Source organism: Magnolia sinica, chromosome 9 (genome assembly GCF_029962835.1).
Source record: "Magnolia sinica isolate HGM2019 chromosome 9, MsV1, whole genome shotgun sequence".
Lineage (NCBI taxonomy): Eukaryota > Viridiplantae > Streptophyta > Magnoliopsida > Magnoliales > Magnoliaceae > Magnolia > Magnolia sinica.
The window spans coordinates 35,704,766-35,719,559 of record NC_080581.1 but is presented as its reverse complement, the minus strand read 5'-3'; the positions used below and the strand labels follow the sequence as shown (position 1 = coordinate 35,719,559).

Below are 14,794 nucleotides of genomic sequence, written 5' to 3'. Positions count from 1 at the left end.
AGCCACTTTAGAATTGAGATCATCATCCTCTTTTAGAAGATATACTTCGTCCATTTCCTTTGATTGAGTGGGCCTAGAAGTGGTATTTGATTTTGGGTATGTCCCATGCTTGTGTGTTTTCAGCAAGTCTATCTAAGTAATCCCACACATCATCGACATTTTTATTCATAAATTCTCCATTGCACATTGTCTCGACCAATTGGCACATGGAAGATGTCAGTTCATCATAGAAAAAGTGTGTAATGTGCCACGTTTCAAATCCATGTTGTGGGCATGAGCTGACAAGATCCTTGAATCGCTCCCAACATTGGAAGAATGTTTCATCCTCCTTTTGGGCGAAGTTCATGATTGATTTTCTAAGGGTGTTTGTTTTATGATATGGAAAAAATTTCTTTATAAACTCCCTTTGCATATCATTCCATGTGCCAATAGATCTAGGACGTAGTGAATGTAACCACGTCTTAGCTTTCTCTTTCAAAGAAAAGGGAAAGAGTTTCAACCTGACTGTATCCTCAAACACGTTTGGAAAATATAAAGTGGTTATAATCTCATCATACTCTTTCAAGTGTAGATACGGTTCTTCAGCTTCAAGCCCATGAAATTTAGGGAGGAGTTGGATCACCCCTGGCTTGATATTCATGTGTCATGTATTTTCTGAAAAAACCATGCATGAGGGTGTGCTCACCCCCGCCGGTTGTAAATAATCTCATAAAGTACGAGGTGGGGGTGCTTGATGCACCTCATTCTCATCGTGGACTTCCTCAATCCCAGGTGGAGGTAGTGTTTGAGGTTGATTTGCAGCCATAACCTCAATTCAGATTCTAAACTTAGACCCGAAAGAGAGAAATGAAAAAAATCTAGAAAGAAAGAGAGGATTTGGAAAGAAGTTACCAGATCGGAGTCCCTAAGTTAAAAACCTGCAAAACAAAGCAAAACAAGTTAGTTTCTAAAAATAGAAAATCTAAAAATAGGAAGTTTCTAAAGTTAGAAAGAGTTTCTAAAAAGGGAAATCACTAACCTAGATTCTAAAAGTAAAAGAAGAAAGTCTCTAAAAATAAAATAAAAGAAAGGAAAGATGAAATAAATTAGGAAAATTCATAGAACAAAACCTAATCTAGAAATAGAGGGCTAGAAAAACTAGAAAATTAGAAAGATATTACCAATTTAGAAAGTATATATCAGAATCCTACAAAACAGGAAAAATAGGTTAGTTTCTAAAAATCAGGAAAACCTAAACCTAAAATTGGGAAATTTCTAAATTAGAAAATCTAAACCTAAAATTAGAGAATCCTAATATCAAACTAATCTTGAAACTAGTTAATCTCAGAAAACATAACCGTCAATTCCCCGGCAACGGCGCCAAAAACTTGTTCACTCCCCAAATATAGGGTTGTGATGTAGTAATAAACTCGGTGAGACCGAAGTCGAATCCCAAGGGACTGATACCCGTACGTAATCTGAAACTAATTAGAACTAGACTAAGATGTAAACTAAATCGAATGGAATTTAGGGAATAATTGTGAAATAATTATCTAAAACTTAAGAGATTCAGGAAAAGGAAACTAGGGATTCAGAGGATCCACTTGTAGAGATCAGGGAGATCTTATGCCTGCTTTAAGAATCATGGAAATTAAACTGAACTTATTTGATATAATTTTTACGAGATGAAAGGTATATGAATTAGAATGGATTTTGTCACCAAACCATGCCCAGGAGACAAAGCAAACAACAGAATTAAACTAACTACCAACCAATCAACAATGCATGAAGGTTAGGAAGGGTACCGTCATCCGACCATGCCCAGGAGACGATGGTGAACAACAGGGCTTCCTGACGTCATAAACATAAAAAAGGATAGGAATATGCTCAAAGCTATTGCAGACCCATTGTAATTTCAGTCACAACAGACCATTAAAAACTAAAAACATTCCCATTAATAAACTAAAATCCACATCAGTTCAGTATAAACAAAAAGCACAAGCGAAAGATTCCACCATCAGACTACAAGCTTCACCTCTTAGCCCTAGCTAAGAGGTTTAGCTTGATCTAAACATGATTAGGCTAAATCTCTATTAAACAAAAAGAAAAAAGAAAAGGAAAAGAAAAGGAAAAGGAAATAAATCTTCTACTCTCTCTCTTCCACGTCCAAAAAGCTTGGCTGCCCTCTAGATTGAATGCCCTCCTCCACGTTTTGGAACTCTTTTTATAGCTGCTGGAGTGGCTGGAGTGATGGAAATCGGATTTGGAAAGCTATCACACGCGCAGCGAAAGCCTTTTCACAGCCAAGTTCGAGGCTTCAAAAATCGCCACTTTCCTCGCTCAAATTCCAAAGAAACACCGTCCCATAGGACTTTCTTGGGTCCTCTACATGATGGACGGTTCAGATCGTCGAAAATATCGTGATTTGGGCCATGCAACTCCCCAAAAATTCTAATTTTCACGGACGCACGCCATTCGCACGTCATCGTGCTAACGTCTTCGGTGGGCCCCGTAGTGATGCTTTTGATGAAATCCACCCCGTTCATCAGATTCCTCTCAAAATTTTAGTTAGAATGGACTGGTCTTTTGTCGAGTTTTGATGCAGTCCACTGTTGTTTTTCTTCCGCCGTTCATCCTGCGTTCTCTAACAATTCACGTGCGTACACGTGCATGGGACCAAAAGGCGAGCTTGGTGAGGGTTGTAGCTACCCCCTTGATGCAATGGACGGTTCAGATCAACGAACCAGATGATGTGTAGAGCCCACTAGCCAAAAATGGACAGACATCGTCCATCCGCTGTCCCTGCGTAAAAAGAAGACGGGTTAGCCCGTCTCTGACCGCCCTGATCGTCTGGTGCACGGCCGGTGCGTGTACACTATGTACACACACTGTATATGTAGGGTCCACTGTGATGTTCGTGAGACATCCGCTTTGTCCATTTGATGTGTCACTCTATTTAAGGCGTTGAGAACAAAATTTAAACATTTTCAGATACCAGGCAGGCCCTAAATCACTAATTTATGGGCTGATCTGTCCGTTGGGCCGCTTCTAGAGGGATTCAATGGATGAAATTTAACATGTACGGTTAGTTTTTGGTCCTCGAGCCATGTATGAAGTTTTGAACCGAACAGATTATGAAAACCCATTGATCTTGCATTCTGGCTGACTTTTAGGCCGCTTGAGCTTCAGTTTCTCGATTTTTACGGATCCTTGGCGTCTAATTCCGTCGATCTTGGTCCCTTGGAGTCCGTCCCTTGCCTTTAGTGTCATCAGAGCGTTAAATCCATGCTTTAAGCTTCCTTTTCAGTCCATGCTCGTAAATACGCTCTACATCACAAACATGATTAAAGTGGCCATTAAACGGTATCATGTTCATAAATTCAAGCAATAACTGGGGTCTAATATGCATTATTTGACCCTCAAGAGGTTGTTTCCAATAAATCCCATGCTTCTTTAGATGTCCTACACATACTGATTTGATTGAAAATATCTTGGGACACAGCACAGTAGATAGCATTCATAGCTTTAGCCTCAGCAATTTGGTTTTCTTTATCAAATGTTGACCATTTTTCTTTGGATTTTAGTTTGGTGATAGTTGTGCCACTTTCAAGTACTATTTGTTCAGATGGTGGCACATATCCTTTTTCAACTATATCCTAAACATCATAATCCAAAGATCTCAGAAAGTAGTGCATTCTAACCTTTCAGTATGCATAATTTGATCCATCAAATACTAGAGGTCTAGAGACCGATGAGCCTTCTCCTTTGGCCATATTCCCAACTTCAGTCAAGATCACTCTCTAGGCGGTGAAGCCCTTAAGAGAGACCCGCTCTAATACCAATTGAAATTGCGGTAATGACCGCTTTAATTGAAGTAGGAATATGCCAATATGTCCTAAAGGGGGGTGAATAGGACTTTTATAAAATTTTATAACAATTTAAAATCCTATCACTCTAATCCTAACAACAAGCATACATTAGGATAACTCAAAAGTAACTTTACCGGCTTCCAAGCCCGGTAGAGGATCCAATCACAAACTATTTGAGAAATAATCAATGTGTAAATTAGTTTATGATGGATATGACTGTGAGTGTGTGAGGTGTGATCTCAAATAATCAAATATGAAAATACTTAAGGAAATCACATAAGCAATGGAAAATAATAGCAAGCTCAAACACAATCATTTTTATAGTGGTTCGACTACTTGTTTACTCCACTCCTGGCAACCGTACTCAACCCTTGAGTGTACTAGATTTCACTAAGGAAGTTTCACACGGTTCACCCCAAATCCAAGGTTTTAAATCAGGTTCACCTTTAACCAATACAACTTACACCTAGGCTGACAGTTTATGTTCCCACGAGTAAGGGTCAACACATAACACCCAAATTTAGGCACACTAGCCAAGGATCCAAACAAGGAAGCTCACTATTTATGCTCTCACGAGGAAGGGTCAACACAATGCACACACTTTTAGGCACATTGGCCAAGGACATCCTACAAGGCCCTAACTGTTTATGCTCTTCACAGAGTAAGGGTCAACAAAAAGCACCCACCATGTACACTCCTGCCGAAGGCCTCCCAGAGGACTTGTAAGGGGTGAGAAACACCTTAGACACAATCCTACAAAGGAATGATTATAAGGGTCCTCTGGACTCTGATAACTTACAGATAAGCAGATGAGTCCCTTTTAGCTCGTTGTGGAAGATCTCCTTTGTTGATGAAGAATCTTCTGCTTCCTTGAACCGCAACACAGAAGATGTACTAATGCATGGCGACAGCTTGGGTCAAGGTTGTGATGGAATCTTACTCTCAAATATTTTCCTATAAGGGAGATAGAGCGATTCCAATCATTTGTGCATGCAAGGTATCCCAACTCAATGATTTGCTATTAAGATGGTAGCTGGAAGATCCTTAAATGCGGAAGTTCATTCGCCAATCCACTCTATTGAATGTCAATGATGAGGGTGGATTGGAGGATGAACTTCCATAAGAGAAAGGGCTTTGGGTATATGATCTAAGGTTAGACACTAAAAAACACTCTTCTTTCTCTACCAGCAATTAAAGACAGTCTCTTTATATATAGGCAAAAGGTTCTAATGGATATAAAATGGTCACATTTATGATAGAGGTCGATATCATCGAGCAGGGTCGATATCATCGAGCGTATACTCTTGATTGCATCGACTGGCCGCTCGATGACACAAACTCAAATGTCATAAACTTTTGAAACATTTTGCCAGCTGGTCGAGGGAATCGAAACACTCGTCGATGTCGTCGAATTTTGAACTCCGATTTCATCGACACGAGGATCGATTCCTCGACATTTGAAAAATAAGAGACACATCCCTTAGAAATATTTCAGGTCAAGGATATGTTTAAGGTATACTCGATATCATTGGAATTTGAATGTCGATATATCGGTAGTCGAATCGATGCATCGATAAATCTAAAGGATTTTCCAGTTAAGCTTGCTAGGCAGTTTATGTCCATTCTCGATGCAATCGACCTAGCCTCGATATCATTGATATTTGAATATCGATTTTCTCAAGTGACCCTCGATCCATGATAAAAACCACCTGAAAATATTGTTGGTAAACTTTGTCCAAGATCGATATCATCAAAGGCCTTCCGATATCATCAAAAGATGAATTCCGAGGATATCAAGGGGTACTTCGATATATTGAAGGTCTTATGATTTTTCATTGAAAAACAGGGACATGCAATCTCTGCTGTCAATTTTATCGAGTCAACTTTGATAGACTCGAGATTTAAATTTCGATGATATCGATAAATCTATCGATACATCGATAATTCCATCTTGAAGTATATGCGGTTGCTGGACAACTTATGTCCTCATTTGATATTATTGATTCAACTTCAAGGACATTGATCTCACTTCTCGATTATATCGATCATACTATCAATAAATCGACAGAGGTAGAAAACTTATAGATTTTCTGAAAATTTGAAAAAGTTTTCTAACCCACAAACCTTACGATATTCTAATCAATTTTAAGGGTTTTAATTACCTGGTGTTTTGGGACATGGGATGTGAGGCTTAGATTTACCTATGGCAAGTTCGGGCCCACATCTGGTTGAGGCAGACAGTTGACTGATCTTCTTATGGAGCTTCTCTGTTTGGAGAACTCAACACTCACGCTAATTGACAAACTAGGGTACTTTCAGGGATGGTATCCCCACCTCAGATTTTTTATTGTAGGGCCCATGGATGCATGAGACCCATGTGTATTTGATCATATGGTTGTGATTTCTTGAGAAGGGTTCATAGTGGCTTGACCCTTCCTATGGCCATGATCTTCTCTCTCTCTTTCTCTTATTTTCCTGATTGCGTGTGGCCCACCCAGTGTGTCTAGGATGCCTAGACCATCCAGCAAGGTGGGACGTCCTTGCTGTCCATTTTGTGGACGTTAGGTGTCCCACTGGCTGTCCATTTTTGGCATGCAAAGAGATCTGATATTGGAGTCCTGGTTTGGGGTTTGTGGGGTCCACTAAGGTAGGCCACACCATGTTTTATTTTAAGTATCACTCCCTGTCCAACAACTTATAGGCTGGAATGTCTAGCAACATATTGCTATCCAGATTTTTCTGGGCCCTTGTTGCTGATTGTTGTATGGAGTTTAGCCTTGTTTATAGCCTCAATTTCTTCTTCCTCTGAGGTGTAGACCCCACCCTGTAGTGTGATGAAACCCTTTGCATCCACCTTTGATTGGAGCCCCATGGAGCAGGCCCAAGTGGGCCTGGACAGTTCAGAAATCTGGACCGTCTAGCAGCCCTATATGTTGGGAAAACACAAATATCAATTTAGTTTTGGGGATGGTGGGCCACTCATGTGGACCCCACTTGTTCATCCATGGGTACATGTAATCCACCCATTTTCCCCTTGATTGGGCAGGCCTGGGCCCACTCCATTGGGTGTATAAAATGGGGACAGTAACATTCCAGTAGCAGATTTTATTTTATTTTTTTAAAAAACACCTTGTCCAGATTTTTAATTCCTATTTGTATGTAATTATGACTTCTCCCCTTACCTTCTTTGTGGCCCACCTTGCTGGGACCCACCTCAGGTGTATGTGGACCATCCGTACCGCCCATTTTTGGGGGTTACCATAGTTGGGCAAGCAGACCACCTGCTGGATGTTCCAGCTAAGATGACGTCCAGCAGGGGCTGGCCGTTCCCCCCATGTGGCCCACCTTGATTATGTGTGTTGTCCACGCCGTCCTCCCCTTTGTGTGGCCCACTTGGACGTGGTCCACCCCCTGGTGAGATGTCCACAAGTGGGGCCCACCTTGGGTATTTGTAAGGCCAATCGTCTAGCCCCATTAGGACGTCCAGACCATTTGGGGTGCTACTGGACTTACAGTCCACCAAGACCCTCACTTTGATTTATGTGTTGTATTCTCACCTTCCATCTAGTGGGGCCCACTGTGATAATTATGGGCCATCATGAAGTTTATGTTCTCTCAGAATTACCATCTGTTGGACCCCAATAGGCCCAGGAAGTTAGGTGGGCTGGATGTCCAGCAAAGGCCTTTAAAAAATTCTGTATGTATCTGAAAGCTGTGATGTTGTGAGGCCCACCAGATTGAGGGTGCTATGTACTCACTCTATGTAGGTATTTTCCTATGATTATTAGACCCCATTAGTGCCTTATGAGGCCCGCCTTTGGTTGATTGTTTGAGGACTAAGACAGTTCAGATTTTTGGACGTCCAGTAGGCCCAGATGGATTGGATGTCCAGCCTTGAGCCCAATTTTGTGTATGGGCTGCTTACCGATTGTGCTGGACCTTGTGGGTTGATATGTTGCATGTAATTGGACCCTTGTTGCCCATCTATCTTGCCCAGTCTTGGGCTAAATTGTAAGGCCCATCTTGGTGAATGTTAGATATGCCTTACCTATGTATTTGGGTATATGGGCTGCGCATGAGGCCCATCATAATGCATGTATTCGTTGGCCATGATACTTGGGCCATGGTTTGCCCCATTGACCCCATGTTGATGTATGTAGCCTCTGGGCCGTCTCTTGAGGCCCATCATGTCGTATGAGATGTTATGGATTGCTACCCATTTTCTTTTCATAGTTGTATTCGGCCCATGGGCCTTGTTTTAGTTAGATTCCTTGTTGTGCTACCTTCTAGGGAATAATGGTGGTTAAATGTCCACATTGTGAACCTCTTTAGGCCCTTTGTTAGGCCCATTCTCATCTATTAGGCCTATAGTATTGCTTACCTAGACTTTGTGGGCTACCCCAAACCGTTGGGCCCCCACTATTGGTTATGCTTCTTCCATACCATGTAGAATCGTCTAAGTACTTAGACCCGACCTTGCTAAGAGGAGAGTACATCATCACTGCATGTTATGCTTAGTTTATCTTCATGATTCATTCCCATGTGGATCATATGTATGCTTGGTTGAGGAGTGATTGATTATGGTATGTGCCATTGGGCAGGTTGTTATTGGGACTCCCTGAGTGATGGAGTTGCCCCACATGAGCGCTTTGTATGTGTAGGGCTGATGTATGGTTGATTGGTATGATTCATGCATCTCGCATTTGCATGGCACGGTTATTATTCGCCCTAGCGTTATCAGGGCTGTAGCCTTAACAGGCACATCATGGATGGCCAGATTTGAGCACAAAAAATGCTTAGTTATAGCACCGTGGGCATGTAGGATGTCCTTAGGTGAAAGTCACAGAACCTTTTTGGTACTAGGAGATGATCCAACATCTAGACTAAGTGGAAACATGAGCACCGATGCCGAATACCGTTAAGCCACGTCTCCCACTATGTCGTGGTCGGTTGGAAGGGGGTGTGGCCTTATCTGCCCGAGTGAGGTGGCTATAAGCTAAGCTGAGTTTAACTAGCTCACAAATAGGTCCGTTATTGACGAGCCAGGTAGATTGACAGACTACTAGCCAGGCGGGTAGTGAGGTCTCTTCCACTCGCTGGGCTCCATGGCTAGGGAGGCGGCGGTGAGTGTGAAGTGTATTTGACCCCGGGGATTTTCCAAAGAGGAATTGTACTGATATGTGGACTTGATATGAGGACTGGCATAATCGCATTGCATATTGCACATGACATTTTGCTATGTAGACCCCGCATCGCATAGCCTTGGTATCGCTGATAGCATTCATGCTTGGTGTAGCGTAGCCTTGGGATGGCTGATGACATTCCTGCCTTGTATTGCATAGCTTTGTTATGGCTGGTGGTATTCATGGTCTTGCCAGCATATTCCCCATACTCTGATATTGCATACTTGGCACCTGTCTTGCATACACTTACACCACCCTCTAAGCTTTCTATAAGCTTATGCACGATTGATGCGTGCAGGTGACGCTAGGCAGTAGCTAGACAAGAACAGGAGTGTACCACAGAGCTTTTGGAGTTTTATTATAACCATTGTATCTTTCCCTTTATGTGCCTTATATTGTAAAAGTTTTTATTCTTAGTAGATTTTGTGATGATGTTCCTGTGATTATTATTTGTGGTTTATGATCTTAGTTATGCTGATTTTGAAATAGACTTGTGTTATAGAAATCCTCCTTGTAGGATCCCAGGATCGGAACCTGGTATATGGGTGTCAGGAGCCAAGAATGGGGTACTACGGAGGCTGTCGGTGCCGGATTCGGCAATCAGAAATTTTATGAGCCCAGTTACCGAGTTTGGAGCGTGACAGGAGTTTGTATCAGAGCATAATCTGGGAATAACTGAGGACAACATCACATATCTGCTTCGAGCTTAGGACAAGTAGTGTCCCGAGTGCGTACTCTTTTGAATTGGTTCGCTAACGTCTAAGCCTTTGAGGGTCCTGTTCTCAAGGTTGATGGATGCCTTTGTTCTTTTTATAGACCATGCCGCCTAGACGAGGCACGAGGGCACCTGTGGTACCCGAGCGACCCGAGCGCATCCTGCTCCACCTCTTGAGGATCCTATTCCCAAGGTTCTCATTCCACCTCCAGTTGCTCCCGTTCCTCCGCCTGAGCTTGTTGTACCTATGCTAGAGGCCCCCGTAGTTCCTACGCCTCCGCCAAAGGCCAGTGCAGCCCCTACATTCCCTACCATACCCATTGCTCCCGTTTGATTTATGCAATTGCAGCAGATGTTGCAGGTTATCATAGCCGCCCTCTAAGGGCAAGGCAGACATCCAGTGGAAACTCTAGAGTAGACAGAGCAGGTGCGCATGAGCGCTCTTCTACTAGACTTCCATTAATATGATCCCTAGTGTTTCCGGGGTGAGCTAGACCCTACAGCAGTTGAGTTATGGCACTCTGAGGTGGAGAAGATTTTTGACACCATGCGATGCACGACTCAGCAGCGAGTCCCGTTGGTTGTATTCCTTCTTCAGGGAGAGGCTCAGCATTGGTGGGCATCTGTTTCCCGAGTGGTTGCGCTAGATTTTGTGTGGACTTGGGAGGATTTCATGGACCGGTTCGACCAGAAGTTCTTCCCCGAGCATGTTCAGCAACAGCATGCATTGGAGTTCGAGACACTTTTCCAAGGGGACATGACTGTGTCACAGTATGAGGCATGTTTCATTGCAATGTCCAGATTTGCAACTTATCTTATGGATGATGAGAGGCGAAAGGCCCGCTGTTTCGTGAACGGCTTGCATCCCACCCTCAGGAGTTGTGTGGTTAGACACTTGCTTATGACATTCGATCAGGTTGTTCAGAGGGTCCTAGTCTACGAGGATGATTGGGCCACCTTGCAGAGGACCCGTGACCAGGGAGAAGACCGGAAGAGTAAGGTGCCCTCCAGTAGCTCCCATAAACAGAAGCACCATCGACGTATGGCTCGCCCAGGATTTCAAGCACCAGTAGCGCGTCCAGCATCATCTTCGGGACCATTCATAGGTGTTTTCTTTGGTTGTTGTAGGTGGGACATCGTAGGCACGAGTGTCCCCATCCTCAACAGCAGAAGTAGTCAAAGGCACCACAGCAACCCCCGCATCAGCCTCCACAGCAGCAGCAACAATGAGCACACCAATAGCCTCTGAGGCCTCCCCCACAGCAGTAGAGACAATAGATTAGGCCGCCGCAGTAGTAGCCGCAGTAGCAGAGACCACAAAGGGGATAGACACCTCCCCCGTCGGCGCAGGTCAGTTTTATGCTACTCAGCAGGACCCTCAGTCATCAGGAGGGGTAGTCGAGGGTTTTCTTCCTGTTTTCGCTTGCATTGCACGTGTGTTATTTGATTCTAGAGCATCTCATTCTTTTGTGGCCGAGGAGTTCTGCTGATCGACTGGTCTAACATTGGAGTCTATTCATGAGGCTTGGTCGGTATCGACTCCCTTGGGGAAGACTGCAGTATTGGGTCGATTTTCCTCATCTTGTCCCGTTCTGATTGGGGATATCTTTCTTCCTGTGGATTTGTTTGTGTTGCCGATGTCCGAGTTTGATGTTATACTAGGCATGGATTGGCTCGCCAAGTACCACGCCGTATTGGACTACTCCACAAGGACAGTCACGTTCTTATACCCGGCTTGTCGCTATTCCAGTTTGTTGTCGAGCCCAGAGGAGAGCTGTTGTCTAGTTTGATGACGTGTGCAGTAGAGGAGCCTATGGCTGTGAGCATCGAAAAGTTTCCGATTATCTGTGATTTCCCTGATGTGTTTCAGGAGATTCCAGGGTTGCCGTCGTGCCGGCATGTTGAGTTCCAGATTGATCTTGTGCCCGGTACCGCGGCTATCTTGAAGGCCCCGATCGTATGACACCGATGGAGTTACGGAAACTACAAAGCAGTTGGACGAGTTATGGGAGTTAGGCTTTATCCGTCTGAGCAGTTCACCATGGGGAGCCCCGGTACTATTCATTCAAAAGATGGATGGCTTGTTGAGGCTCTACGTAGATTACTGCAAGCTCAACAAGGTCACGATTAAGAATAAGTACCCACTTCTGAGGATCGACGATTTATTTGATTAGCTACAGGGTGCAAAGTTCTTTTTGAAGATTGACCTACGGTCTGACTATCATTATATTCGGGTCCGAGAGGAGGACATCCTGAAGATAGCTTTCCGGACGCGTACGGTCATCTTGAGTTATAGGTCATGTCCTTTAGACTGACCAATGTGCCCACTGTCTTTATGCAATTAATGAACGAGGTCTTTCAGCCGTACCTCGATCAGTTTATTATGGTCTTCTTCGATGACATTCAAATCTATTCAAAGACCCGTGAGGACCACAAGCAGCATTTGCAGATTATTATGCAGACCCTCCGTGCCCACAAGCTGTATGCGAAGCTGGAGAAGTGTGAGTTCTGGCAGGAGGAGATAAAGTTCCTCGGTCACGTAGTGACGAGAGAGGGTGTCACTGTGGACCCCTTCAAGATAAATGCAGTGCGTCAGTGGGGCCAGCCCATGAATGCGTCTGAGATTTACAGTTTTCTTGGTCTGGCGGGATATTATCGGCGATTTATTGAAGGATTCTCCTGCATTGTAGCACCACTGACCAGGTTGACTCGGAAGGGCGCCGAGTTCATCTCGAGTGACACTCGTGAGTAGGCATTTATGGAACTGAAGGACCACCTCACGTCTGCTCTTGCCCTCACTCTTCCCTCTGGGAGTGATGGATTTTTTGTTTTTACTGATGCCTCGAGAGTTGGATTGGGTGCTGTCCTGATGCAGCATGGGAAACCAGTGGCTTATGCGTCGTGCCAGCTCAAGGTTCATGAGCTGAACTACCCTACGCATGATCTGGAGTTGGCAGCAGTTGTCTTTGCACTGAAGGTGTGGAGACATTATCTTTATGGGGTTAGGTTCGAGCTCTTCTCTGACCACAAGAGCCTGAAGTATCTATTTTCTCAGTCGGAGCTAAATATAAGACAGAGGCGCTGGATGAAGCTCCTGAAGGACTACGATTTTGACATTCAGTACCACCTAGGCAAGGCGAACGTGGTGATGGATGCGTTCAGTTGTCAGCCACGATGTTTGGTGGCACAGATGATGATCTTGGAGTGAAAGATGCTCGAGATGTAGTAGTGTACGACTTCAAGTTTGGTCTACATTCTTCTATTGTTCAGCTATCGAGCCTGTCGATTCAACCATTTCTTGTCGTAAGGGTAATCGAGGCTCAGTAAACAGACAAGTCGTTACAGGGTTACTGAGCAAAGGCCACATCCATGGAGCAGTCAGATTGGCAGATTGGTTTCGATGGTGGACTTCGTTTCAAAGGCCGATTGTGTGTTCTGGACACGCCAGAGTTGCATAGAGATCTGATGACCGAGGCACACCGATCGTGACTTACTATCCACCGAGGCTTCACAAAGATGTATCACGATATGAGGAGGCAGTATTTTTGGTTGGGGATAAGGTACCATATTGCCAGCTTTGTGGCCGAGTGTGACACGTGCCAGCATGTCAAGACCGATCACCAGAGACCCCCTGGTCCCTTGCAGCCGTTGAGCGTTCCATTGTGGAAGTGGGAGCACATATCCACTGATTTGATCATGGGTTTCCCGAGGACTCAGTGCAGTCACGACGCCATCTGGGTTATCATCGATCGTCTGATGAAGTTGGCGCATTTTATTTCAATTCGTTCGACCTGGCCATTAGATCGGCTTGTGAGGATATTCATCGAGGAGATTGTGAGACTGCACGACATTCCCGTTTCGATCGTTTCTGACCGAGACCTGAGATTCACATATCAGTTTTAGAGGAGCTTCTAGTCAGCGAAGGGGTCTGTTTTGCAGCTCAGCACCGCGTATCATTTGCAGACTGAGAGGATCAACTAGATTCTTAAGGATATGCTAAGAGCTTGCGTGATCGACTTCACAGGTAGCTGGGATGAGCATTTGCACCTGGCCGAGTTTGCGTACAACAATAGCTATCAGGTGACCATTGGCATGACTCCTTTTGAGGCATTACATGGCAGATCATGTAGATCTCCTAGTTGTTGGACCAAGGTTGGAGAGCGGCATCTCCTGGGTCCTGAGCTTGTGTAGCAGTCATCAGAGGTAATCAATATCATTAGGCAGAGCATGCACACAACTCAGAGCCGGTAGAAGAGTTTTGCTGATCGTCGGCGTCGTCCCCTGGAGTTTAAATTGAGGACGGGGTGTATCTCAAGGTCTCGTCCATGAAGGGCATGGTTCAATTTTGAGCGAAGGGCAAGCTTACCCCGAGATTCATATGACCTTTCAAGATCATTGGGCGCGTGGGCGCCGTGCCCTATAGGCTTACCTTACCTTCTGAGTTATCTGGTATTCACAATGTTTTTCATGTTTTGATGTTGCGGAAGTGTGGATCAGACATTATTCCTGTGATTGATTGGTAGCCTCTTGAGATCCGTGAGGATGCTTCTTATATTAAGCAGCCGGTACGCATACTTAATCGAAAGGAGTAGGTTCTCCAGACTAAGGTCATTCCTCTAGTGAATGTTCAGTGGAGTCATCATTATGAGGCAGAGGCGTCTTGGGAGCGTGAAGCTAAGATTAGAGAGCGTTATCCCCATTTGTTTGTCGAGTGATTGATTATATTATGCCATGTATTGCCTTGTATTGATTGCTATATATGTGATGATGTTTTGTCTTCTTCCTTTGTTTTGTCCCAGTTATAGTAAATTTTGAGGAGGAAATTTTTTGTTAAGAGGGGAGAGCTGTCAGACCCATAACCAAGTATCCATTCCATTCCATTAGGTCCCGCGTCCTTCCGATTGAATTCCGGTGACCTGCAACCTATAGGTAGCATTTGCGATCATCCCTAAGTTCCGCCCTGTAAACCCGAACCGATTCGACCTGAAACCTATGCCTTTGCGACCGCATTGTCCTTGCGTCTCGTGCGCCAATCCGAGGTGTAGATC

At 44.3% G+C, this 14,794-nt stretch overlaps 1 non-coding gene across 1 annotated transcript; it reads left to right on the top strand.

Moving 5' to 3' along the window:
• The first annotated feature begins 257 nt into the window (after positions 1–257).
• LOC131257290 (small nucleolar RNA R71) lies at positions 258–364 on the top strand. The gene has a single exon (XR_009177299.1). It is a non-coding gene; the product is annotated as a small nucleolar RNA R71 (small nucleolar RNA).
• Positions 365–14,794: the final 14,430 nt, after the last annotated feature.